Source organism: Trachypithecus francoisi, unplaced genomic scaffold (assembly GCF_009764315.1).
Source record: "Trachypithecus francoisi isolate TF-2019V2 unplaced genomic scaffold, Tfra_2.0 Lachesis_group8, whole genome shotgun sequence".
NCBI lineage: Eukaryota > Metazoa > Chordata > Mammalia > Primates > Cercopithecidae > Trachypithecus > Trachypithecus francoisi.
Window position 1 is genome coordinate 77,255,903 of NW_022681473.1, and position 27,055 is coordinate 77,282,957.

Below are 27,055 nucleotides of genomic sequence, written 5' to 3' on the forward strand. Positions count from 1 at the left end.
ATGTCAAAAGCTGAGATAGACTAGCTATAGCTAGACCTATTGTGCCAAACAGCCAACTTGTAAATGCAAGGGAAAAATTCTTAAAAAAAAAAAAATTAAAAGTTATGCTCTAGTGAACACACAAAACGATGAGAAAGTGAAATAGCCTTATTGCTGATATGGAGAAAGTTTTGTGGTTTAGAGAGAAGATCAAACCAGCCACATCATTTCCTTAATTGTAAAGCCTAATCCAGAGCAAATTTCTAACTCTCTTCAATTATACGAAGGCTGAGAGAGGTGAGGAAACAGAAGAAGAAATGTTTAAAACTAGAAGAGGTTGGTTCATGAGATTTAAGGAAATAAGCTATCTCCATAACATTAAAGTGCAAGGTGAAGCAGCAAGTGCTGATGGAGAAGCTGAGGCAGGTTGTTTAGAATATCTAGATAAGATCATTGATGAAAGTAGCTATACTAAATAGATGTTTAATGCAGATGAAAGAGCCTTCTATTGGAAAAACATGCCATCTAGGACTTTCACAGCTAGTGAAGAGAAGTCAGTGTTTGGCTTCACATTTTCAAAGGGCAGACTGACTCTTTTGTTAGGAGCTAATGCAGCTGGCGACTTTAAATTGAAGCCTATGTTCATTTACCATTCTGAAAATCCTAGGGCTCTTAAGAATTACATTACTCTGCCTGTGCTTTGTAAGTGGAGCATCAAAGCCTGGATGACAGCACAACACCTTATAGCATAGTTTGCAGACTATTTTAAGCCCACTGTTGAGACCAACTTCTCAGAAAAAGAGATTTATTTCCAAATATTACCACGCGTTGACACAATGCACCTGGTTACCCAAGCGCTCTGACGGAGACATACAGGGAGTTTAATGTTGTTTTCATGCCTTCTCATACAACAGTCATTCTGTAGCCCATGGATCAAGGAGTAATTTTGACTTTTGAGTCAAAATTAAGAAATACATTTTGTAAGGCTATAGCTGCCATAGATAGTGATTCCCCTGATGGACCTGGGCAAAGTAAATTGAATACCTTCTGAAAAGGATTCACCATCCTAAATGCCATTAAGGATATTCATGACTCATGGGAAGAGCAGTAGTTTGGAAGAATGTCAACATCAGCAAGAGTTTAGAAGAAAGTTGACTCCAACCCTCACTGATGATTTTGAGGGTTTCAAGACTTCAATGAAGGAAGTGTCTGCAAATGTGGTGGAAATAGCAAGAGAACTAGAATTAGAACTGAATTCTGAAGGTGTTACTGAATTGCTGCAACCTCATGATAAAACTTGAACGGTTGAGGAGTTGCTTCTTATGGATGAGCAAAGGAAGTGGTTCCTTTAGATGGAATTGACTCCTGGTGATGATGCTGTGAACACTGTTGAAATGACAAAAAAGAATTTAGAATATTACATAACTTAATTGAGAAAGCAGTGGCAGGATTTGAGAGAATTGACTCCAATTCTGAAAGAAGTTGTACTGTGGGTAAAGTGTTATAAAATAGCATAGCATGTTCCAGAGAAATATTTTATGAAAGGAAAGGTAAATCAATGTGGCAAACTTCATTTCTTTTTTCAAGAAATTGTTACAGTCACCCCAGCCTTCAGCAACTACCATTCTGATTAGTCAGCAACCATTAACATTGAGGCAAGATCCTCCAACAACAAAAGATTACAACTTGCTCATAGCTCAGGTGATCATTAACATTTTTTAGCTATAAAGTATTTTAAAAATTAAGCCATGTACTTTTTTAATGTAATGTTATTGCATACTTAATAGACTACAGTATAGTATAAACATAACTTTTATATGCACTGGGAAACCAAAAAATTTGTGTGACTCCCTTTATTGCTATATTTGCTTTCTTGTAGTGGTCTGGAACTGAACCCACCATATCTCCAACATATATCTATATTTTGTGGCTTATTCTTCAATTTAACATTTAAAATTTTAACTAATGAAAAAAATTTCAGGAACCACTGAATTTTTTAAACATAAGAAATATATACAATCAGTCCTCATTAATCACAGATTCCATATTTGCAAATTTGCCTACATGCTAACATTTATTTGTAACCTTAAAATCAATACTTGCAGCATTTCCATGGTCATTCATGGATACATGTAAAGCACTGTAAAATCTGAATCATTCAATGTGCATATTCCTAGCTGAGTCAAATAAGGCTCTGTCTTCTCATTTCAGCTCTCATATGTAAGCATGTGTCCTTTTTGCAGTATATTTATTTTATTTTATTTTTTGCACTTTTTGCAGTATTTTTATTTTATTTTATTTTTTGCACTTTTTGCTTTTTCTTGGTGATTTCACAATTAACAATGGCCCCAAAGCATAATGCTGAAGTGCTGTTTGGTGTTACTAAGCATAATAAGGTTGTTGATGTGCCTTATGAGGAAAATCCATGTACTAGATAACCTTCGTTTAGGCATGAGTTATAGTGCTGTTGGCTGTGAGATCAACGTTAATGAATCAACAACATATATTTAAATAAGGTATCTTTAAACAGAATCAGACATTAAACAGTGTTATATATTGAGCCATTGATCAAAATATTGTGACCAGGGCTTACAGGAACCTAACCCTGTATTTCCATTAGGAGCAACGGTTCAGTTATTTGCTAATTTAGTGCTCAGTGTGACTTTAGAGAACACAACTACCACAAATAATGAGAATAATGAGAATGCACTATGTGTGTGTATGTATCTACTTAGTACTTTTCTTTCTTAGATAAACCATAGCATACTATGTGTACTCTTCTCTGCTTTGATTTTTTTTACTCAACATTAAATCCTAGAGGACATGGTAGTACATCCAAAAAAATCTTTATTCTTCAAGACAACTATACACCACTGTGTGGATGTACTACAGTTATTCAACCTATCCCCTATTGATAGATATTTAAGTCATTTTTCAGTTATATTTTTTACTACTTTGCCTCATGTATACATCTTAGATATTACCAAATTTCCAAATTCCCCTTCCCAGGGTTGTACTGTTTCGTTTTCCCACCAGCAGAGAAGTACACATTTTCCCAGGGCCTTGATTAAAATGTGTCTTATCAAACTTTTGAATATTTGCCAACCTGATTAGGAGAGAAATCAAATCTCAGTTTAGTTTTAATTTTCATTTATCTTATTATGAGTGAGGGTGAATATCTTTTTATATACTGAAGGATCATTTGTTCTTGTTGTTGTTCATATCACTAGCACTGGAGGTTTATTTCAAGGATGGCTGGGAAAATTCGAAAGGCTGCACAGTAAGGTCTTTGGAAATCTGGAACATTGTCACCACATATAATTCAGCAGCAGCAGCAGCAGCAGCAGCAGCAGCATGAATCTGTCAGTAGCTCTGGGCCCCAGTAACAATTTGAGACGTCTTCTGAGTTCATGACTGTGATAGTTAACTTGATATATCAACTTGATTGAGTTAAGGGATAACCAGAGAGCTGGCAAAACATTATTTCTGGTGAATCTTTGAGGGTGTTTCCAGATGATATTAGCATTTGGATCAGTAGACTGAGTAAAAACGATCCACCTTTACCTATTTGAGTGGGCACCATCCAGTCCACGAATGGCCTACCTGAATAGAGAAAAATGGTGGAGGAAGAGAAAATTCAGTCTTTCTTCTTGAGCTGAGAAATGTGTCTTCTAATGCCCTTAGACATAGGAGCTCTGGGTTCTTGGACCTTACAACCTTGGGACTTACAACAGCAACCTTCCTGATTCTCAGGCCTTACGACAAGGACTGAACCACACCACTGGGTTTCCTCATTCTATAACTTGCAAATGGTATATTTTGGAACTTCTTGGCTTCCATAATCATGCGAGCCAATTCCTACAATAAATATATTCTTATATATCTATGTATATCCTATTGGTTCTGTTTCTCTGTATAACCCTCGCTATTGCAGTGTAGCAACTTCAGCTCTATTTTTCTCTCCACCAACTTCTTCCTATTTCATTCCTGACAATTCTTTCTTCTTTCCTCAGCCTATTTGCTTTTAGCTGACTCATGGCTTTTACTTACCCATGGTACCTCATGGCTTCTGCCTCTTGTTTCTTCTTTTTCTCTCTGCTTCTGCCAATCCTACTCTCTGCTCACTTTTTTTGGGTTTTTTTTTTTTTTTTTTTTTCACATCTGACATTAAAATTCCCCAAGGGTGGACTTAATGGATTGGATTAGCCAGTAATCACTGAGTATAAAGTGTCTTTGTGGGGCAGTGATTCGGCAGGTTGCTGGCCAATCTAAACATATCTTTGGGTCAGATACTTAACCTTAGTTCGAGAGGTCATGATTAGAGCCTGAGGTTATATGACCCAAAGTGTGGAAACCTAGGGATAAGGAAATTCTCAGAAGAAAGATGTGTGCAAGACTTCTCATGATTTTACTTCTCGTGGATAGTCCAATATAAACACTAAGAGGAAAAGTATGAAATTAACATGTACATTTTACATATGAGGCAATGGAGGCTTAGAGACATTAAGTAACTTTCCCAAAGTCACATGGCTTACTGGTATCAAAGCCATGTGCTTCGGAGACAAGATTGAATCCTTAGAGTCGAATGCAGGCATTGAAATCCTGTTGTATTGACTCTTAATTGGACTCTGTGAGTGTTTTTACCTGACTGTTTTGGGCTTGAATGTACTTAATGTCCATATTAAAAAAAAAAAATCTCTAAATCAGGGTTATGCTTTAGTAAATGAATATCTATGGGAAAAGCATTTTTCTTTTGGAGCATTCTATACTAATTCAACTTAATTCCTTGATCATTTCCTATCCAGGGCAGTTATAGTTTTACTTTTATTTTACCGATATTGGTCTAGATTAATTATTTCTGTGTACATTTTGTAATAAATGTTAATGTAGTCATCAGTTTTTGTTATAATCATTTGTTTTATTATTGTTAAATTTTGTCATTATGTTTTCATTTTTTTGGCTTTATAGTTTTAAATTCAATTTTTTCAGATAAAATATTTTAGATGCAAATTTTGCAAGAAGGTTTTTTTTTGCTAATTTTTTTGAGTGTGGTTTTAGCTGTTGACAGTTTTATTTGTTGCTGTTGTTGATTATTTCTTCTGAATATGCTTTTTCTAAGGTGACTTTTTTCTTTTTGCATTTTACTATATGCCCAGCGATGCATAATTCTTCAGTTAGTTTTTACCTATAACAACTTTTAGCCTGTGGAGATTCATTATTTTCAGTTTCACTATAATATTTTGTGATTTTTTTTCTATCAGTAATGCTTATTATAAATTAGAAAAAGTATTGATAATTTGTATTACTTTCTTGGAACAAAGCAAAGAGCTCATGAAGGACAAAGACAAAAGATTTAGGTGAGTGGTGGATTAAAGTCTTGCATATATCCAGGAGTCTAGATTCCATAGGGAGTGCTCTTTCTTTTCAACCAAAATGCCATGATACTTGGCATATTTGCTTTCTCCTAGGAGTTGTTTGGGGTTATCAGGCTAAGGATCAGGTCCTTTGCCCTACAAGGCTACTAATGAAGAGAGAAGATCATCCTGAATTTGTGTGTAAGGACTGAAAAAAAAAAAATCCACTCAATGTAAACATAACAGCTCCCCAGGCCCTACTTAACTCTGCTGAAGGGACAAGCTGTTCCTTTCCTGAACTTGGTTCTCCAAATCCCCACACTGTCTTGGGACTGGGGTTGGAGCTGGAAAGGAATGACCTTTCATCATCCTCTACATCCATCCAAGTTCTTCCAGGCTTGGAAAGGCTCCCAGGCCATTCTTCAGTATCTCTACATAACAAAGCCTCCCTGCAGGCCTATCTTGTCTGAATTCCAGGGGCTGCATGTCAATTAAATCACTTGGAAGTCACAATCAGTTGTCTTTCTAATGCATCTAATTTCAACTCTCCAAACGATTGCATTATGTACAACCTAGTCTAGGAGTGGTTACTAAGTCATGATATCCACTGAGATTTGTATCGTTAGCAAGACCATATAGTAATATGGCCAAGAACAGGACAAAACAAATAAAAATGACCATAGAGTTGTTGTCAAACTTTGCTATAAACTGAGTGTTAAATCCCATCTGATCTCACCTTTAGGATTCTCTGGAGATAAAGTGCTCCATGGCCTTGTCCTGAAATGACTCTCCCTGTGTCTGTTTAATGGTTCATAGTCAGTAAAAGAGCTGTGTATAACAGTCTTGGTGATGTCTCACATGATCAGCCTGAAGGACTCACAGGTGGCCAGTATTTATTGTAAAACAAACCATCTTTTTTGTACCATTGTCCACAGAAACATGGTAGCTAATATGTTGATTTAAAAAGCAACAGAAATTTGTTGGCTGCTAACTTTCTGAAGGCAAATTTGTCAACAGCCTGCTTTCTGAGACTTTTGACCTCCCTTTCCAAACTGCGTCTGATTGCAGCTCAAGATCTCCTGCTCTGTATTTGGGCTTAATCCTAGTTCTGTTTCTTAGACACTGATGTTTGCCTTACCTTTAACTACAACTCAGATGATCCCATTGGGTTTTGGGCTTGATATGGCTTCTTGTAAAGGTCTGTCTTACTTCTGTCTAGCTCCTCGTATACCTTAAGGGCCATGGCCACTATTGGGTTTGCCTCAGCCTTTGAATGGGAACCAGAGAGAATGGAAGAAATGTTTCTTCCTTATCTACCTCTCTGTCTTCCTCCAGTGGTTCTCTGGTTTAGCTTTCAGGTGTAACTAGGTGAGTATCTTTCTGAATCCCTCAGTCTCAGAGAAAATAGGATTAAGGGATCATTAGGTCTAGTTGAATCCTACAGTCTTGGAATAGACTGCTTTCTATTCTTATGCTCAATACCATTGAAGAATCTGTTCGAAGTCACCCAGCAGTAGAATTTTCCATTTTTAAGGAAAGATGATATTAAATGTTATAAATCTGAATTGAGGACTGGTGTTATACATGCCATTGGTGAGAAAAATGTGCTAGGTCACTTGAAGCAAGAATTGAGTCTTATTTATCTTTCTGACTACCAGAGAACCTAGAAGGTGCTCAGTAAGTATAATTTAAATTTAACTGGATATGAATTGTGATTGTAAATTAATATTTATTAATTTCATCAACAATATATGGTTTTCCAATTCTTTTCTATCTAATATGTATCTGACAGCTCTTAATTTTTCCAGTGTCCTTTGTGGCCAGAGTATTGCAGATTGAAAGTATGTGGACTTTGGGATCAGAAAGATATATGTCAGAATCTCTCTACCACATACTAGCTGTGTGCTTACATGTCTCTCTGCCACAGTAAAGTAAAAGTGGTAAAAATATATCCTGCAGGACAGTTATGAAGATTGAGTATAATACTGTGGGGTGTTTCCCTTCTCTGGGATAAACACTGCTATTTTATTATTACATTGCTGTTTTCTCATTTGTTCCTCACCCTGTTTGCTTCAGGAAGTAAGAAATAAATATTTCCCCCCAAGATGAAACATGAGCAGGTAAAAGTGATTATCATCACTTAGCTTTTGAGGGCAGGAGATAAGACTAGGACCCAGACTGAGTGCTTTTTTGTTTTGTTTTGTTTTGTTTTGTTTTGTTTTTGAGACGGAGTCTCACTCTGTCACCAGGCTGGAGTGAAGTGCAGTGGTGCAGTCTCGGCTCACTGCAACTTCAGTCTCCCGGGTTCAAGTGATTCTCCTGCCTCAGCCTCCCGAGTAGCTGGGATTACAGGCACGCGCCACCATGCCCAGCTAATTTTTGCATTTTTAGTAGAGACAGGGTTTCACCATGTTGGCCACGATAGTCTTGACCTCGTGATCTGCCTGCCTTGGCCTCCCAATGTGCTGGGATTACAGGTGTGAGCCACCACACCTGGCCCTGACTGACTTCTAATTGCATGATTTATAGTAAACGCAATTCAAGCCTGAGGATAGGAGTCTGGGTTTCCAGCCAAACCACTCGGCAGCTGTGTGGTTGTGCAAACAGCTCTTCATGTTTTTGAATCTCATTTTCCTAATCCTTAAAACTGGAATAACGGTAAGATATGCCTTATGAGATGGTTTTGAGAACCAACTTTAGTTCTTTGAAGCAGTGTTTCTTATTCAGAAGATACACAGGAATCATCTGATAAACTTTCTGAACATACATAGACCCTACTCCTGGAGGATTGGAGGTGCAAGTAGGCATACACATTTTCATAAAGCTTCTCCAGGTGACTCTCATGTACCCAACCCACTCCAAACTGCTGCCTGCTTCTAATTGTAAAATTCCATGCACATGTGAATGATTATTGGTATTCTTGACAAGTTTACATTATACTGAGACTTTAAAATGCTTGTAAAGCTGCTATGTTATTGAGGAAAGAACAATCAATAATCTCTTGGGTCAAAAGATATGGAACAAATCCAAGCTGTAAATGTACAGTTGTGAGGCCTTGAGCAGATTATATAACTTCTTTGAAAATCATTCTCCTCAGTAGTAAAACAGGGTGGAAGAATACTCATAATTAAATAAGGAAGCTGAGGTAATGACACTTTTTAAGTCAGAAGGACTATTGTTAGGTTGAGAAGTGGAAGCAAGGGAGAACTCAAGACATTTTTCCAAGATCATAAAGCTAGTAAGGGGTAGAGCTGGAGTTTGAACCCAGGTCTGACTCCAGAGCTTGGACTCTGATATTCTGTACCATCCTTTACTCATGCAATAGCTACTTATTGAGTGCCTACTGTGCACTAGGTACTTTTCTATAGGTTTTGAATATACTAGGGAATAAAACAAAGATACAAAATTCCTATCCTTGTGGAGCTTTTACATTAGAAGGTGGCAAGTGCTATGGCAAGAAATCACACCTATCATCCCAGCACTTTGGGAGGCTGAGGCAGGTGAATCACCTGAAGTCAGGAGTTTGAGACCAGCCTGGCCAATATAGTGAAATCCCGTCTCTACTAAAAAAACAAAAATTAACTGGGCGTGGTGGTGGGCCTGTAATCCCAGCTACTCGCGAGGCTGATGCAGGAGAATTGCTTGAACCTGGGAGGTGGAGGTTGCAGTGAGCCAAGATGGCACCACTGTACTCCAGCCTGGGCAACAGAGAGAGACTCTGTCTAAAAAAACAGAAACAAAAACAAAAACAAAAAAAGAAAAAGAGAGAAAAAAATGAAATTAACAAAGAGGAAAAAAGAAAAACCAAGCATAGACGAGGGTCAGGAATCGGGCAGGTAAAGGTAGGGGCCAGGATGCAGTTTTAATTAAGGTGGTCTGTCTGGGTCTCATTGAGAAAGTGACTGTTAAACAAAGACTTGAAGAAGGCGAAGGAAATAACTAGGCAGTTACTGGAGGAAAACTTGCAAGCAGAAGGACAAGCCCATATGATGATAGTCCTGAGGTGTGGGCAGGCCTAGCAGGTTTATGGAATAGCAAAAAGCCCAGTGTGGCTAGGGTGATGTGAGCATGGAGCCGAGAAGTAGCAGATGATGTCACAGAGGTCACAGATGCAGCATGCAGGGCACTGCAGGGCACTCTAGGCTCTTTAGTTTTTATCCTGGAGTGAAATATGAGCCACTGGAAGATTCTGAACAGGAGATGGATTTGGTGACACTTATGCTAAGCGAAATAAGCCAGTCACAGAAGGACAAACTTCACAAGGTATTTCACTTATATAAGGAATCTAAAATAGTCTAACTCATAGAAGTGGAGAGCAGAATGGTAGTTACCAGGGCCTGGGGAAGGAAGAAATGGGGAATTTCTAATTAACAGGCATAAATTTTAAGTTAAAGGAGATGAATAAGTTCTAGAGGCTGGCTATACATTGTGCATACCGTTAATAATACAGTGTTGTGCACCTAAAAATCTGTTAAGAGGGTACATTGGTGGGTCTCATGTTAAGCTTTTTTACCACAATAAAAAATATTCTGGCTGCTGTATTGAGGAAACACTGTAGTGGGACAAGGATAGACTAGGTGAGATCATCTGTGAGAAGGTATTGCAGCAATCCAGGAAGAGTGATGGAGGTTCAATAGTGGGATTGCAGTGGTGTGAGAAGTACGTGCTGACAGGAGATGACCTGAGCCTGTTGCTGATGTCTGCATTCCTTATGGGTTGTGGGGTCTATTTAGCTACAATCTCAAGTGGTTACCCTATGGAAGCCAGAGGAAAGACAACTAGCTTGGTGGTAGAGGTGAGGTTCTCCCTGAAGGAAGTAACATTTCTTTTATTCACCTAGTCATCAGCAGCAGATCAGACCTTGGAAAGCAGGCCACAGCTAGGCAACGGAAGCTCATGGGCCTTGTTCTCTGAGTTCTGGTTATGAAGTGTGTAGATGTGCTCCAGGAGGCCATACCTGGATGGCTAAATGCCTGTTATACAGTTTGGCAAGTAGGGGCCCCAAGCTGAAGATGGGTCAGCAAACATTGTAATAAGAATATCCAGTTGTATTTTACTCTCTGTATTTTCTCTCTTAATCCATGATCTTTAGTGCAGTATTATTTAAATATTGCAGCCTAGCCTCAGTGGGCCTCTGGAGGGAATTAGAAGAGGGTTTTGTTCCCACTTCTGTCCTGGAGTATAGAGCAGAGTACTTTGAAGCCTCTGAGGTCATGACAGTAGGAATTAAGAAAAGATCCTCTTGAGGATTAGCAGTTGGGATGGGGCCAGGCCCCTTTCCTCCTTTGCTTATGTTGGAAGAGGGATTTGGATATATTGGATCATAGGTTTCCTTACATAAGCACACATGAAGTATCTTATTAATGTTCAGTCATCTTGTGTGGGCCTCACTTTTTACACAGCCTCGTGTGAGGCATGATGTCCCTGTTGAACATCAGCTGAACATCACCCAAGGGTCAGGGGGAGACAGTTGGAGACCACAGCAATAGGGCTTTGCATCTTGGAGGGAACAAGATGGTGTAATCTTTGAATCTTGGGGTTTACCACTAGATACGCTGATATGTAAGACTGAAAGAGGCCTGAGCCCCTGTGCTTGGCTTCTCAGAGAGTATTGGGAATGCAGCAGAACATGACAGCTAAGTGCCCAGCCTTTGCAGCTGGACTGGGTTTGAGTTCCGGATGTACTCTTTCCTGGTTGGACAACTTTTTATTGCTTATTTCTTTTATTCATAAAATATAGATGACTATGATAGCGTCCTAGTCCATTTGTGCTGCTATAAAGATAGAAAACCTGAGGCTGGGTAATTTATAAAGAAAAGAGGTTTATTTAACTCTCGGTTCTGCAGGCTGTACAGGAAGCATGGCACCAACACCTGCTTCAGATGAGGGCCTCAGGCTGCTTCTACTTATGGCGGAATGTGAAGGGGAGCTGGAGTGTACAGATCACATAGTGAGCGAGGAAGCAAAGAAAGAGGGAAGTGCCGGCCAGGCGCGGTGGCTCAAGCCTGTAATCCCAGCACTTTGGGAGGCCGAGACGGGCGGATCACGAGGTCAGGAGATCGAGACCATCCTGGCTAACACAATGAAACCCCGTCTCTACTAAAATTACAAAAACTAGCCGGGCGAGGTGGCGGGCGCCTGTAGTCCCAGCTACTCGGGAGGCTGAGGCAGGAGAATGGCGTAAACCCGGGAGGCGGAGCTTGCAGTGAGCTGAGATCCGGCCACTGCACTCCAGTCCGGGCGACAGAGCGAGACTCCGCCTCAAAAAAAAAAAAAAAAAAAAAAAAAAGAAAGAAAGAGGGAAGTGCCAAGTATGGGAACTCTCACAGGAACTAACAGAGTGAGAACTCACTCCTTACTTCTAGGACAGCACCAAGCCATTAATGAGAGATCTGCCCCCATGACCCAAACACCTCCCATTAGGGCCCACCTCCAATATTGGAGATTACATTTCAATATGAGATTTGGAGGGGTCAAACATCCAAACTATAACAGATAACATGTATCATGTAGGGTTGCTCTGAAGATGAAAATAAATAATATGTTTAGCTGACCACAATACCTGGCACAAAGTAAGTGCTCAGTGTAGCCATTATTATGACTAATTATGGAAGCTTGTCGAAATAGTGCCTCATTTAGGGTGTGTGATTAGAGGGTGAGATTGGGAGAGTATCCCAGGCAAGAATTTAGTCACTGTTCTACTCTTGGGGACACTTTCTAGACTTCCTTGGATTTTCACTTGGGCAAAAATGGAAATAATGGGAACCTATTCCTGGCTATATTGGCAAGCAAATGGGAATATGATGAAACCTCATCAAACGTAAAAATGACAGCAAACTGTTGTGGCATCTGGGCATTTGGTGTGCGTGTGTGGGTACGTGTTTAATGTGGGTCATTGGTGTTGTGTTGGTGTTGCAAAGCAGGAGGAAGTTCATATAAAGCTTGGTTTAGGTGTCAAGCCTGAGGACCTGCCATGCACTGAGAGAATTTGAGAAACAGTTTATTATTCACGCAGAGGAGAGCTGAGCAGGCACAAGCAGGTCCAGGTAGGTTTGGGCAAAGCAAAGGGAGTGGGTTTGGGCCTTTACAGTGGCTGAGAAGTGGGGCTGAGAAAAGTTCCTGCATGTCAACAATTTAAATATTCAGTGGCACCAAAGGAGGAGATGAGGTCATGGGCCTTCTTATCAGCCTGCCCAGATGTGGGGCCAAAATGGAAGAGAGGGCAAGGCCTGAAAGGAATTATCAATCCAACATAAAAAATGAAGTGTGACTCTCCATTACAATCAATTATAAAGGGGATAAGAAATAAATACCACAGAAAACCACTTTAAAATAGCAAATCTCTACCGTAACAAATTGTTACTAATATATGAATGAATCAACAAAGGCACAAATGCACCATAACCCCGGAGACTGGTATAGGGGGTAGCCAGCACTTTCATACCTTTGGCCTGAGGGATTTATTGTCCTGTAAAGAAGACTGAAGATGTGAATGACTCTCCACTAGGGCTTTTGAAATACTCAAGGTGAGAAATGGTGTTGGCCTGAACCAAGCAGTTTTGGCTATGGAGGAAGGTAGGTTTCATTCATTCATCACCCTAACTGAGTGCTTATGTGTGCCAGCCCTGTCCTAGGGGATCTGTGACACATATGAGAAACAGGTCCATTTTTGCTGGGTACTCAGTCAGGCAAACAACTATAATGGTATTATATATTATATAATATGACTAAGTGTTTTCCTTGGAGAAGTAGAGGAGTGTGAAAGCCCATACCCAGAATGATGGCAAAGGAAATAAGGAGGGAGAGAAGTGGTAATAGAGAGAACTCAGCAAGGAGATAGAAGTGATAGAATTTGGTAGAGGATTAAATGTGGGAGGGGAAGACTGACAAGGGCATCTGTGTGGAGGGAGGTACCATTCTTTGAAGTAGGTAATACCCAAGGAGAAGAAGACTAGTGGGGAAGGTATGGATTTAATTTTGGATACACTGTATTTGAGATGCCTGTAGGACAGTCAATTTGAAATGCCCCCAAATCTTCTGCAGAGAGAGACCTGGACTAGCAATACGGTCCTGGGGGTGAGAAGAAAGTCTGTTGCAATTTGAGTCCCTGGCTGGGCATCAGGTTTTCCAGGGAGCGAGTGCAAAGCATGACAATGGCTCCGGACAGCACACTGAGGAACGTCAAGGCTAGGGACTGGCGCAGAAAGGAACCTCTGTTGAGCAAAGGCTCTCAGCCCAGATTTTAAGCACTGGCATAGGTGGTTTGCTGAGATGGCCTCAGCAGCACAGGAGGAGGCCAGAGTCAGGAAGGAGCAATCTAAGAGCTCACACTTGTGGGTTGTCCCTGTGGAATCTCAGAAGTATTGGGACATTTGTGGCTACCAGGCTTTTGAAGGAGGCCTGGGCTACCAGCTTTTATCCTTAGTGGGAGCAAGATCAAAGAACTACTGGGTAATGTGACCCCATGAGCTCACTGTGTTGCAGTTCAAGGACCCCAGGGTTATCTTTGTGATTTGTGTCTTCTACCCTGCACAGATGGCTTCGGTCTTGCTGAGATCAAGAGGAACCATTTTGTGTTTGTGGAGAAGTCAGTGACAGACATGGATTAAAGGTATTTGTTTGCATCTGCTTACCTTGGTTGGCAGCAGATCACAACCACCTGACTGCTAGACAGGTGTGGAGCCAAGGGGCAAGGACGCCTATTGACATGGTGATCATTCACCTGATTGGAAGTGTGTCTGAGTTCTAGTGGAGAAACCACTCCTGGAGAACTGGAGATGGATGGGCTTTGGGGCAGAGCAGATCTGGTATTGCAAGCTGTGATTGTTTCCTACTAGCTCTGTGAGTTTGGGGAAATGACCTCTGAGTTTCTATTCCCTTGTCCTCAGAAAAATGAGAATTATTCATGTGAATAAAGACAAATGCAGATATGAGTGACTGGCATAACTAAGGTGCACAGGAAGACAGCCTGCACTTCCAGTATACATTTCATGCCATGTCTCTCCCTCCTGTGGCATACTTGAGTCTGAGGTTTCTTTGAGCCTGGAATTTGAGTGCCGATTGGAACTTGAATTCTTCTGTTCAGACTCAGGTCCTGGAGGGAGGGAGGATATGTGAAATGTGTTTTAAACTCTGTTGAATTTCTAGCAACTTGAATTTGAATGGGTCCTCTGAGTTTAAAAAATATTCTACCATACTTTGTTTCTGCCTCCCCAAAAGAAGTGTTTAGGTTTCTATCCAATGCTTTAAGGCTCTCCGAGGACAACATCATGGAGGAGGAAGAACACTGGCTTTGAATCCTGGCTCTGTCACTTTCTTACACTGTGGCCGTGGCTGAGACCTTTCTTGAGTGTGTTTTGTCACCTGCAAAATGGGCAAAAGCAGGGCAGGTTTCAGGTTTTGTGGGGCCTGAAGCTTATACAATTTGGGGCCCTCTTTAAGAGAAAGAACACAAAATGATGAATATAAACTTAGGTACAAAACCTACCTTTAGAATAAGAAAATAAATCAACATAAATTATAAATTTAAAAAATGCCACAAATACTATATAATTTAGAAAAATAGTTTACTTAAATTATTTAACTACCTGACAGATCTCTACAATGCTTTCCCTCCTTACCCCTTTTGGCTGATTACTCTCTGATTATCTTTTCATAGGACAATAATTTTGTAATATCCTTGTCTATAGAAAGTATAGAAGGATACTCTATTCTTTTTGCATGCTGATCAAAGTTTGTATTATTGTGAGGTTTTTTTTTTAAGCTTTATTCATTAGTGTAAATTTTTTTTTCTTTTTTTTTGAGACTGAGTTTCACTCTGTCGCCCAGCCAGGAGTGCAGTGGTGCAATCTTGGCTCACTGCAACCTCCACCTCCCAGGTTCAAGCGATTCTCATGCCTCAGTCTCCCGAGTAGCTGGGATTACAGGCTCGCCACCATGCCCAGCTAATTTTTGTGTTTTTAGTAGAGACAGGGTTTCCTCATGTTGGCCAGGCTTGTCTCAAACTCCTTACCTCAAGTAACCCTCCTGCCTCGGACTCCCAAAGTGCTGGGATTACAGGCATGAGCCACCGCACCTGCTGTAAATTTTTAGAATTGTCTATTTTGGAAAATGTTCTATTGTTTTATATATGTAGTAAGACATGAAGTATTCTTGTATAGTACTTGTATTAAACACTCTCTGAAATGACAATATTCTTTGATGAGTTTGTTATGAGTGTCCTATATTGTCATTGTCAAAGTGTCAATTAGCAGAAAATGTTCTAATGCATTCTTGTGATTCCCTCCTCTTCATTAATTGGATTATCAGATGATCTAGAAGCCTGTCTATTACTTCTGTTTGGAATTTATCTCATTCTTTGAGATAAATTAACTATATTTGTCTATGATCTGAATTTTGCTTTTGTTATAATTGTATCTCAATATCAGAATAATTTCTGTTGATTTCATAGCTCATTTATTTTATTAATTTATTTGAATATTCTCCCAGTCCCTTAATAAATCAGTAATATGCATTGATCCTACTACCTAAGGGAGTTGTTGAAGTGAACAAGCTTTGTAAATGTCAAAGGTTATGTCTTACTAATTGATACTATTCTCTCCTATGCCCCTCTCCTGCCACTCAGCACACCCCAGGACTCTGCAGAGTGTGTCTCCCATTGTAAGTATGCAGGGAAGATCTATGAGTTGAGTTCTTGGTTCCCTTGCTAAAAGCCAGGAGGAAAGAAAAGGAAGGAAGCAGAGTAATAATTCTTTTTGGTTATTGTACGTTTACATCATGTTTCACTCTAACATAAACACGATGAAGTATAACACACAACTTTATATAAAAACCTGTTTTAGAAAAAATAATCCCAGAATTTCCTAATTTCTGATAAGGAGTATTTGACCAGGGCTTCAGGAATGTACTCTGTTTTGGCAGCCTGGGCCATAGGCACCAAATGGAGGCTACTACTGGTTCCTAGCCCTTCCCCATATCCATTAATCCTCCGACTGTGTTCCTGATAGGATGCCTGGGCTGTGCAGGCATAGCTCACCCCACATTTTATCTGACTGTTATCTCCTCCTGCCAATGCTCCCATTCCATGAAATCTCTTCAAGAATACCTGAAGGGCAGGCTTTCTGCACAGCACCAACACTTCTGCAGCTTGGATGTAAATGTCAAATCCAAAGCAATCTACCTTTAAAGAAATATTTTCCTATTTGAAACTCACCCCTCCCATAAAGGAAATTAATTGCACTTGATAATTCTCTTAAAATGAATAATGGAGTAGGTATAGCCTTAAAAATGTGCTGTTGGCATTTTTGTTTGTTTTTCTAAGTGCAGTTAATTAAATTCTGGTGATTCCAGTGGGCTGTCTGCAGAACAGAGAGTTATTACTCCCCGCTGAAAGCCTCCCTGATTTCCCAGGCAGAGTTAGGAGCTTCTTCCTTTTTCTCTGGCCAGCCCCTGCAATGCTGTGCGTTCCCTCCCAACATAAGACTCATCCTGTTATTATTATTAACCTACTTCTCTGCTTCCTGTACTAAGTGTCAGTGCCTTGAGGATAAGAACTATGATTTTTTTTTTTTTTGGTCATTAATCAGGTCTCACTACCTGCTAATGGAATCTTCCTACCTTGACTTCCCCTTGTAGTGGGTCTCTGGCATTTTCTCAACACAGATGGCTATGGGCGTCCTTTGTAGACTGCCTTGGAAGCTCACCTGTGCCCAGGTAGACCATCCCTAGTGTAGGCACATTTTATCCTGCCACCACAAATCTAGGTCATACCTGCTTATCCCTTCTGGCCTGGATAACAGTGGCCTTGACATATTGGATGGAGCCCTTTGAAGAGAGGACAGTTTCCACCCATGGCAATGAAGGCAGATGAGCTGATTTTCCTTGTGAGTTCAGGCTTTTTGGTGCTGGCATGCCTCCTTGAGAATGGGCTCATCAGGATTCCCCTGGAAGGACAGGTCTTGGCTATTACCCAGCTAGTTGTTAATGCTGGGGCTCACCTTGGGGTTAAGGATGCCTTACTCGCAGAAGGCCTTGACAGGCTCAGCAGTAAGGCTTTCCAGGGAAAAGATTCCAAGACCTTGACTGTGGGCTGCTCTTGGTCAGGCTGATTTCAGAAAGAAATGCCATCGAGCCAAGATGGTGATGAATGGCTCTTGAAAACATAGGAAATTGGGTTTTGTGACAGGTCATTTATTTTCTCCCCTCCCTCTCTCCCCATAGCCACAAATAAATAAAGAAATACATAAATACATAAATACCACTCAATATTTCAACCAATTGAAGAAGCAGCAAAAAAATCCAATTACAATGTAGGAAAAGACACCTACCTATGATGTGCATGGCTCTTCCCCAATAGAAATGCTAGGCAGAGAAAGGTGGGTATTGATTTCTGATAAACTGCAACTCTGGGCAGTTGTTCAGGTGAAGATATTTGATCTCCCAAAGTGTCTCAGGCAGTGGCTATCCCTGGATGTAGACTTCTGTTTCAGAGGGCAGAACCTCATTGAAAGACCTTCTGGTCTTATCTCCACTGTTATCCTACAGGCCAGGTCACCACCATATGCCTCCTGGACCACAGAATTTTTCTTTTCATAAATCTCTCACTTCTGCTTGTGATCCTCTAACCCATCATTCACAGGACAGACAGAATGATCTGTTCAAAAATAAATTAGAACACATCACATGCAGCCACACATCCCTTTTCTCTGCTACTTGATGATGCCAATCTGTTTCTCACACAAGAGCTTTTTGCATATTTTCTTCCTTCCCCTCTCTCTTCACTGAACTAACTTCTATGCCTCCTTCAGGCCTCAACCCCAGAGATTATTTCTATACAGAGTCGCCCTGTGCCTTTCCTACCTAAAATTTGTCTTTTCCATTACTTGCCCTCATAGTACCCTATGCTTTTCCTCCATGACATGTATTAGCATTTGTAATTATAGATTTATTTATTTACTGTTTGTTCTTTTTCCATACTGTAAACTCCAAGAGGGCAGGGGCATAGTCTGTTTGGTTAATCATTGTGTATCTAATGTCTAGTACCATGTCTACTACATAGAAGGTGTTCATTAAATATTTGTTGAATGAAAGAATATGCAATGAGTTACTTTCCATATAATAGCTCAAATGAGCAGGGGCTAAAGCTTAGAAGCTTCAGGTAAAATAATTAGGAAAGGTCCTTAATGCATGATTATTTTTATCTGCTGAGTTAAATGAGGGTCAAGGACTGGGACTAAGACTTACCTTCTATCTACCTTGGTGTTTAGACATAAAGAAACTTGTTTTATAGACAAGAATGGATTCCATAGAGGCCAAATCAGAAGGAGAGACAACAGGGTTCCTGAGAAATAAATCGACCTGTGATAGGATTTTGGAGCATAAGCATTATCGATATTTTGGGCTAGATAATTCTTTGATGCAGGGGAATGCCTTGTGCAGTATGAGTTTAGCAGTATCCCTGGCCTCTACCCACTAAATTCCGGTAGCACCCTCCTTCCAGTTGAGAGAACCAAAAAATGTCTCCAGACAAGGCCAAATGTACCCTGGAGGGAAAACTTTTCCCCTGTTGAGAACTACTGCCCTAAGAGAAGAAGTGACATAGCAGATTCCAGGATAGTTCTGAATGCTGGAATGAAGAGCTGGTTCTGGGTGCATGGAGGTAGCTAACGTCAGCGTTTATCCTACTCCTACCACCCTGTGGGTGTGTATGAAGCCTAGAAGGTAGGCATTAGACCACTAACGATTATGATGCTTTGGGTTCAAGCATTTTTGCTTTGGGAGTGCTCCCTGCCAGCTAAGCATAACATTGCAGGAACTACTTCCTCCAGGCGTTAAGGAGCAGTGGTATTGTCTCATATCAGTCATGGCATTCTGGACACAGATTCAGTGCTGTCAAAGACCTTTTGTTGAACTGTCAGAATCTTGGGGTAGTGCTGGCTGCAGAATGAGGTGGTGATCTTCACTGATTCTGAGATAAGAAGTATTCCCAGGAATTCTCCATAAATATTTTGGAAGGAGGATTTTATAAAATGGGTATACTACCCAAAGCAATCTACAAATTCAATGCAATCCCTATCAATATATCAACATCATTGTTCACAGACATTAAAAAAAATTCTAAAATTTGTATGGAACCGAAAAAAAGCCTGAATACCCAAAGCAATCCTATGCAAAAAGAATAAAGCTGTGTCAGAGGACAAGATGGCTGAACAGATGCAGCCAGGTGAAACAGCTACCACCAAGAGAGTGAGATGACTGGTGTGCTTTTAACAGATCTTCAGAGGAAAGGTGTCAAGAATGAATGGAGGGAAGTCACAGAAGCTTGGCTGAAGAGAGAGAAAGCTGGGAACCCTACACAGGGCTACTGTGCAATGGGACTCATGTTTGGACCACAACAGCTCTGAGGGAATGGGTGAGTTGAACTGGTAAGAAACAACCCACTCTCACTGCAGGCCTCTGGAACCCCAGCAGCAGGAGACCCCTTGACCACCACACTCGAGTTGGCAGAGAGAGCTGCTTAGAGAAGTGGTAGGGGCAGCAAGCTGTCTGATGTGGAGCCCAGAGGGTGTGATGTGGGAACATCTGTAGCAGAGCATAGCCAGAGATGGCCATCCCTCTAGGCTTGACTTGCTCCCATAAGAAACTTTAGCTCCAGAAGGACTATTGGACCTGATCTCTGCAGGGAAGTCTTGCCCATCAGATGGGGCTGGTCCAACCTGGATACCCTTGGTCTTCTGGCCTCTCTCAGAGCCCCAGCCTGGCCATGCCAGTTAGCAGGGTAGCCTTGGGTGCACTGGGGGCCTGCACCATAGCTTCTGTGCTGGTGGACCATGCATGATTGGTGGAGAGCTCCAGTGATACATCTCCTATAGCCACACACCAGCCTGCCTACTCCCTCCCCATACTGCAGCTTCCCCTTGGGCCCATGGCAGCTCCCCACGTCACTTTGCTGGCATGTGTCTGCATGGGTGTGTTATGCTTTCCTTGCCCCACTAGCATGGAGGAGTGCAGTTCACTCCCTCTTCCCCTGCCAACCACCATTGCAGACAGAGTCTTGGCTGGCACAGACTCATCCAGCCCCACCGCTGCCAGTACTCTGCCCTTGCATTAACACTGCACAGAGTACAGCAGATCCTCCCCGACCTTGAACGACCACTCTTGCTTATGAGACACAGCAAAAGCACTCAGACCTGTGCCTGACAGCACCCCATCCCCAAGTGAACACCACCTCTAGTGTGGCCATGCACACAGTCTCCAGCAGGGACCTCCAGGGTCCCCCCCTCCTCAGCTGTGTTGCCACTATGATTAATACTTGCAGGGAGGCAGGCACTCTGGCACCTGCTAGCAGTCTGATGCAGCTGCTGCCCCATTGCCCTCACAGCACAGTGGATTTCAAACCTCAAGGAGTTGGAGAACAGAGTCAGGGCCCAATACAAGTACCCCAGAGTTAGAGCATACAGTCTAGGAGTTGGGACCTGAGCATTGGCTCCCTAAAACCTTACAGAAATGAAGCCAGTTGGCTGAATCTACCTTATACCACAACTAAACCCTCAAGGTCATCCAATAGGATGAAAGAAAAAAAATCCAAAGGTCAGCAACCCCAAAGATTGAAGGTAGACAAAGCCACAAAGATGAGAAAGAATCAGTGCAAGAACCCTGAAAAATCAAAAAGCCAGAGTGTCTTCTTTCCTCCAAGTGTCTGCATCACCTCTCTAGCAAGGATTCTGAACTGAGCTGAGATGGCTGAAATGACAGAATTAGAATTTGGAATATGGATAAAAATGAAGATCATTGAGCTACAGGAGTATGTTGAAATACAATGCAAGGAAACTAAAAATCATGATAAAACAATGCAGGAGCTGACAGACAAAATAGACGGTATAAGAAGAATGTAACCAACCTGATAGAGCTGAAAAACTCACTATAAGAATTTCATAACATAATCACAAGTATGAATAGCAGAATAGACCAAGTGAAGGAAAGAGTCTCAGAGCTTGAAGACTGGTTTTCTGGAATAAGACAGTCAGACAAGAACAGAGGATAAACAATAAAAAGGAATGAACAAAACCTCTGAGAAATATGGGATTATGTAGATAGAGCAAATCTATGATTCATTGGTGTCCCTGAAAGAGATGGGAAGAATAGAACCAACTTGGAAAACGTATTTCAGGATATCATCCATGAGAATGTCCCCAACCTAGCTAGAGAGGCCAACATTCAAATTCAGGAAATGCAGAGAACTGTAGCAAGATACATCACAAGAAGATCATCCCCAAGACACAGACTCATCAGATTCTCCAAGGTTGAAATTAAAGAAAAAATGTTAAAGGCAGCTAGAGAGAAAGGTCAGATCACCTGGAAAGGGAAGCCCATCAGACTAACAGTAGACCTCTCAGTGGAAACCCTACAAGTCAGAAGAGATTGGGGGCCAATATTCAACATTCTTAAAGAAAAGAAACTACAACCAAGAACTTCATATCCAGCCAAACTAAGCTTAATAAGTGGAGGAGAAATAAGATCCTTTTTCAGACAAGCAAAGGCTGAGGGAATTTGTTACCACCAGACCTACCTTACAAGAGCTCCTGAAGGAAGCACTAAATATGGAAAGGAAAGAACATTACCAGCCACTACAAAACCAGACTGAAGTACACAGACCAGTGATACTATAAAGCAACCACGTAAACAAGTCTACATAATAACCAGCTAACATCGTGATGACAGGATCAAATCCACACATATCAATACTAACCTTGAATGTAAATGGGCTAAATGTCCCAATTAAAAGACACAGTGTGGTAAGCTATATAAAGAACCAAGATCCATTGATATGCTCTCTTCAAGAGACCCATCTCACATCAGTGGCACATAGAGGCTCAACACGAAGAGATGGAGAAAAATCTACCAAGCAATTGGAAAACAGAAAAAAGTAGGGGTTGCAATTCTAATTTTTTTTTTTTTTTTTTTTTTTTTTTTGAGATGGAGTCTCGCTCTGCCACCCAGGCTGGAGTGCAATGGCCGGATCTCAGCTCACTGCAAGCTCCGCCTCCCGGGTTTACGCTATTCTCCTGCCTCAGCCTCCCGAGTAGCTGGGACTACAGGCGCCCGCTACCTCGCCCGGCTAGTTTTTTTGTATTCTTTTAGTAGAGACGAGGTTTCACCGTGTTAGCCAGGATGGTCTCGATCTCCTGACCTCGTGATCCGCCCGTCTCGGCCTCCCAAAGTGCTGGGATTACAGGCTTGAGCCACCGCGCCCGGCCTGCAATTCTAATTTCAGACAAAAGAGACTTTAAACCAAAAAAGATATAAACAGAAAAGAAGGCCGTTTCATAATGGTGAAGGTTTCAATTCAACAAGGAGACATAAGTATCCTAAATATATATACACCCAACACAGGAGCACCCAGATTCATAAAGCAAGCTCTTAGAGACCTACACAGAAACATAAACTCCCATACAATAATAGTGGGACACTTTAACACCCCACTGACAATATTAGACAGATTATCAAGACAAAAAATTAACAAAGATATTCAAGACCTGAACTCAGCACTGGATTAAATGGACCTAATAGATATCTCCAGAACTCTCCACCAAACCAACAGAATATACCTTATTCTCATTGCCACATGGCATGTACTCTAAAACTGATCACATAAATGAAAGTAAAACACTCCTCAGCAAATGCTAAATAACTGCAATCATAACAAACAATCTCTTGGACCACAGCACAATCAAATTAGAAATCAAGACTAAGGAATTCACTCAGAACCGTACAATTACATATAAATTGAGTAACCTTCTCCTGAGTGAGTTTTGGGTAAATAATGAAATTAAGAAATCAAGAAGTTCTTCAAAACTAAGGAGAACAAAGATACAACATACCAGGGTCTCTGGGACACAGCTAAAGCAGTGTTAAGAGGAGAATTTATAGCAGTAAATGCCCACATTTAAAAGTTACAAAGACCTCAAGTTAACAACATCACAACTAAAAGAACAAGAGAACCAAGAGCAAACAAATCCCAAAGCTGGCAGAAGACAAGAAATAACCAAAGACAGAGCTGAACTGAAGGAGACTGAGGCACAAAAAACAATTCAAAAGATCAATGAATCTAGTAGCTGTTTTTTTGAAAAAACACAAAAAATAAATGGACTGTTAGGTAGACTAGTAAAGAAGAATAGAGAGAAGATTCAAATAAACACAATCAGAAATGGCAAGGGGAATTAGCACTGACCCCACTGGAATACAAACAACCACCAGAGAATATTATGAATACCTCTATGCACGTAAACTAGAAAATCTAGAAGAAATGAATGAATTCCTGGACACATACAGGCTCCCAAGACTGAGCAAGAAGAAATTGAATCCCTAAACAGACCAATAATGAGCTCTGAAATCAGTCAGTAATGAATAACCTACCAACTAAAACAAGCCCAGGACCAGATGGATTCACAGCTGAATTCTGTCAGATATAAAGGGAAGAGCTAGTACCACTCTTGCTGAAACTGTTCCAAAAAATTGAGAAGGATCTCATCCCTAACTCATTCTGCAAGGACATAATCATGCCAATACAAAAACCTGGCAGAGAAACAACAACAACAAAAAACTTCATGCCAACGTCCTCAATGAACAAACCCAGCAGCATATCAAAAAGCTTATTCACCATGATCAAGTAGGCTTTGGGATGCAAGGTTGGTTCAACATATGCAAATCAATAAATGTGATTCAACACATAAACAGAACTAAAGACAAAAACCACATGATAATTTCAATAGATGCAGAAAAGTGTTTTGATGAAATTTATCACTCCTTTATGTTAAAATCTCTCAATAAACTAGGTATTGAAGGAACATACCTCAAAATAATAAGGACATCTATGACAAACCCACAGCCAATATTATACTGAACGGGAAAAAGCTGAAAGCGCTCCCCTTGAGAACAGGCAGAAGACAAAAGTGACCTCTCTCACCACTCCTATTCAACATAGTATTAAAAGTTCTGGCCAGGGCAATCAGGCAAGAGAAAGAAATAAAGTACATCTAAATAGGAAGAGAGGAAATCAAACTATTTCTATTTGCAGGCAACTTAATCCTGTATCTAGTAAACCCCATAGTTTTGGCCCAAAAGCTCCTTCAGCTAATAAATAACTTCAGTAAAGTTTCAGGATACAAAATCAATGTGCAAAAAGTACTAACATTCCTATACACCAACAACAGTCAAGCTGACAATCCCATTCACAATTACCACTAAAAGAACAAAATACTTAGGAATATAGCTAACCAGAGAGGTGAAAGGTCTCTACAAGAAGAACTACAAAACACTGCTCAAAGAAATCAGAGATTACACAAACAAATGAAAAGCATTCCAGGCTCATGGATAGGAAGACTTGATATCATAAAAATGGCCATACTACCCAAAGCAATTTATAGATTCAATGTCATTCCTATGAAACTACCATTGAGATTCTTCACAGAACTAGAAAAAGCTATTTTAAAATTCATATGGAACCAAAGCAGAGCCCAAATAGCCAAGGCATGCTTAAGCAAAAAGAAAAAAAGCTGGAGGCGTCATGTTACCCAACTTGAATCTATACTACAGGGCTACAGTGACCAAAACAGCATGGTATTGGTACAAAAACAGACACATAGAACAATGGAACATAATAGAGAACCCAGAAGTAAGGCCACACACCTCCAACTATCTGATCTTTGACAAACCTGACAAAAACAAGCAATGGGGAAAGGATTCGCTATTTAATAAATGGTGCTGGGATAACTGGCTAGCAATATGCAAAAGAGTGAAACCGAACCCCTTCCTTACACCATATATAAAAATTAACTCAAGATGGATTAAAGACTTAAATGTAAAGCCCAAAACTACAAAAACTCTGGAAGACAACCTAGGCAATACCATTCAGGACATAGGCACAGGCAAAGATTTCACGATGTAGATGCCAAAAACAATTTCAAGAAAAGCAAAAATTGACAAATGGGATCTAATGAAACTACAGAACTTCTGTACAGCAAATACAAGTATCAACAAAGTAAACCAACAACGTTTACTTTGGGAGAAAATTTTTGTGAACTATGAATCCCACAAAGGTCTAATATCCAGTATCTATAAGGAACTTAAAGTTATAAGAAGCCAAACAACTCCATTAAAAACTGTGCCAAGGACATTAACAGATACTTTTCAAAAGAAGACATACATATGGCCAGCAATCACATGAAGAAAAACTCAACATCATTGCTCACTAGAGAAATACATATCAAACCACAATGAGATACCATCCCACACCAGTCAGAATGACTATTGGAAAAAATAAAAAACTGACAGATACTAGAGAGGTTGTGGAGAAAATGGAACGCTTATATGGTATTGGTGGGAGTGTAAATTAGTTCAACCATTTGGAAGACTGTGTGGCAATTCCTAAAAGACCTAAAAACAGAAATACCATTTGACACAGCAATCCCATGACTGGATTTATACCCAGCGGAATATAAATCGCTCCATTATAAGGACATATCCATGTGTATGTTCATTGCAGCACTATTCACAATAGCAAAGACATGAAGTCAACCTAAATGACCATCAACGATAGACTAGAAATGTGGTACATATACACCATAGAATACTATGCAGCCATACAAAGGAATGAGATCATCCCCTTTGCAGGGACATGGATGGAACTGGAGGCCATTATCCTTAGCAAGCCAATGCAGGAACAGAAAACAAAATACCGTATGTTCTTACAATTGTGAGTTAAATGATGAGCACACATGGATACATAGAGGAGAACAACAGACACTGGAGCCTATCCGGGGTAGTGGGGGGTGGGGAGGAGGGAGAGAACATGAAAATAACCAATGGATACTAGGCTTAATACCTGGATGATGAAACAATTTGTACAACAAACCCCCATGACACAAGTTTACCTATATAACAAACCTGCCCATGTACCCCTGAACACAAAAATTAAAAAAATTAAGCTGGGGGTATCACATTACATTGACTTCAAAATATATTACAAGGCTGTAGTAACCAAAGCAGCACAACATTGGTATAAAAATGGACACACAGACCAATGGAACAGAATAGAGAACCCAGAAATAAATCCACCCAGAAATAAAGCCAAGTGATTTTTGACCAAATTGTCAAGAACATACACTGGGGAAAGGAAACCTGCTTCAATAAATGATGCTGGGAAAACTGGATATCCATATGCAAAAGAATAAAACTAAGCTATCTCTCATCATATAAAAATGAACTCATATAAATTAATTACTAAGACTTCAAAAGCACAGGCAACAAAAATTCGCAAATGGGACTATATTAAACTAAAAACTTCTGCAGAGCAAAGGAAACAATCAAGAGTGAAGAGACAACCTGTTTAATGGGAAAAATATTGCAAACTATTCACTGACAAGGTACTAATACTGAAAATATGCAAGGAAGTCAACTCAGCAGTAAAATACCAAATAATCCTATTAAAAAGTGAGCAAAGGACATGAGTAGACATTTCTCAAAAGAATGCATACAAATGGCTCGCCTGGTGCAGTGGCTCACCCCTATAATCCTAGCACTTTGGGAGACTGAGACGGGCAGATCACAAGGTCAGGAGATCGAGACCATCCTGGCTAACACGGTGACTCGTCTCTACTAAAAATACAAAAAATTAGCCAGGAGTGGTGGTGGGCACCTGTAGTCCCAGCTACTTGGGAGGCTGA